Raw genomic sequence first — 2,447 nt, 5'->3', positions numbered from 1 at the left:
ATGCGAGAATTGTTTGTTGGTTTGGGGCTATACTTGCAACGTAGATATTTTGTGAAATTCCTTGCCGACATCGATCTTAGCAATCAAATTAATGGCGCTGTTGCCGGGGATCACAATGGTGCTATGTTATTGGCTATTGTATATATTGTGGATAGCTTGAACTTTGGTTTGTTTGCCAGTTTTTACTAGTTAGGATTTTATCTTCTTTGTTTCTTGTTGCTATTTGTTTTTATTTTCTCTTACATTATGAATTCTCATCCTTTTGCCTATGAGTGTAGTTTAGACTATGTTGTAGGAAATGGAAGCTCCAATGAGGATATGCATCAAGGATTTGGGAATCAATGATGGGAGGAACCTCAAGCTTATGAACAACCTTCATGGCAACAACCTCCTACGAACTCCTATGGGCATAATCCTGATCCTAACGTATATCACTCCAATGTGTGTGATGACCCTTATTGTGGTTGTCAACCACAATCATCATATGCATGTGACCCCATTCCTCAATATAGCCACACACCATACTTACAAGCCTCACACCACCATTCAACTCTACGTGACCATAACTCATACACACCATATCAACCACCATTCAAATCACATATAGAATAACCACCATCCCAATACCGATATTCCCAAGAATCACAAATTCCACATACACCACCTTAAAAACTCCACCAATACAAACCACCTTCCGATTACAACAATCTTCCCTTAACCGATGAATTCTTTTTTCCACCACCACCTCCCGACGAAGCCTTCATATTAGAACTAAGAGACCTTGAATCTCGCATCTAAAGGCGGCAAGAGGAGGATGAAACTAAGTTTAAGGAGCTAAAAGCAAAGATACCTAGCATGGTAGAAGCCGTGAATCACCTAACATCCCACCTAAGTTCATGCACCATAAGTACCCCCATTGTTGAATGTGGAGGAACGATCAAGGAGCTTAGTGAGGATATGAACTTGAAGCTCTATGGTGATGAAGGAGAATTGAAGCAAGAAGGACAACAAGAGGAAAAGATAGAGATTAGCGAACAAAAGGAAGTAGTGGATGGATGTTTAGGATACGTTGAGCACATAAAGGAGTCTCGAATTGAAAAACCCTCTTCCAAGAAGTTTGGAAGGGATGTTGAAGAGAAGAGTAATGTTGCGGAAGTAAACAGAGAGTTGAAGAAAATTGATCAAGAAGTGGATTCCATCACTAGTGATTTTTTGCCCATGTTGGTTAATCCCCTTGACGATCTTGTTAAATCTTCCCCCAGTGGATTAGAAAGTAAGGTTGAGGAAGACTTGAAACCTCCAAGGCCTACTGAGGGTGAAGAACTGGGAGAAGTATTCCAAGCAACAAGTGCTCCTATCTATGATGATTCTGAATCAACATATGATCCTTTCAAGTTTGAAGAGTCCTTCCCCAAAATGCCTAGACTTGATGATGAGGTAGATTTCACTATACCTCCTATCTATGATGAGAGTAATGGGGAAGAAATAGAAGGAATTAGTGAAGAAGAATGTGAACTTGAGGAATCTTGGCATGAGGAGGAACTTGAAGAACCTTGCCAAGTGGTGGAAATCTCTAGAAGAGGATGGACGGGAGTAGAGCATGCTTTATCAAGATCTTTGGGAACCCCTCCACCTAGTTCGTCATCTAATCCTCCGCTTGAGTGGGAAAAACTTCTAACTCTCAGCTTTATTATCCCACTTGAGTATGGTTTGCTTGAAACGGATAGCCAACTTAGGGCGCTTTGTGGAATTAAGCGAAAGAGGAGGATGTTTAGTGGTTGGCGCTCTAAATCTAGGCTAATTATGGTGGGAAGCTCGAAATTGAAGAGCATGGATTGGTGTGATGCGCAATTAAATGGGTCTAGGAGTGTAGTTTGGTACTTCCATGAGAATTCTGTTTTCTCATCACCTGAACAGAGTCAAGGAAATCAACTAGAAGATGGGTGCGAGGACAAGATATAGGATCCTGGATTATCCTATGATAGTCAATTTCGGGAGCTCACGTCTTAGAGAGGACCTCACCAAAGCTTAATGAAGAAGGTTGGAACTTCTGACAACCGATTGAAGGACAAGCACTCTTGGAGGTTCAAGGATGGATACAAGCATAAGCCACCTTGCCAAGAAGCCTCCCAATGTCCAACTTAAAGACTTAAACTAAAAGTGTTTGGTGGGAGACACCCCACCATGGTAAACTCTTTCCATTCTCTTGTAGATATAATAAATGAATGAATTGAGTTCCATTGTATAGAGTTTCTTTACTTTGTAGTTTATTCGCTTTGATTGCTAAGATATATGTGCGTCCTATGCTTTAATTAGGGATAATTCTTTTAATTTGAGTTTCTTTCTTGAATTGCAAGTTTTCTCAAGTTGTTTGAAAAATCCCCTATGTTTCAAAATGCGCTTAATCTTGCATCTTAGCTAGTTCTAGAGTTTTAGAGAAGGATGGA

This window comes from Arachis hypogaea, chromosome 16 (genome assembly GCF_003086295.3).
Source record: "Arachis hypogaea cultivar Tifrunner chromosome 16, arahy.Tifrunner.gnm2.J5K5, whole genome shotgun sequence".
Lineage (NCBI taxonomy): Eukaryota > Viridiplantae > Streptophyta > Magnoliopsida > Fabales > Fabaceae > Arachis > Arachis hypogaea.
This window is presented reverse-complemented; position numbering follows the sequence as displayed.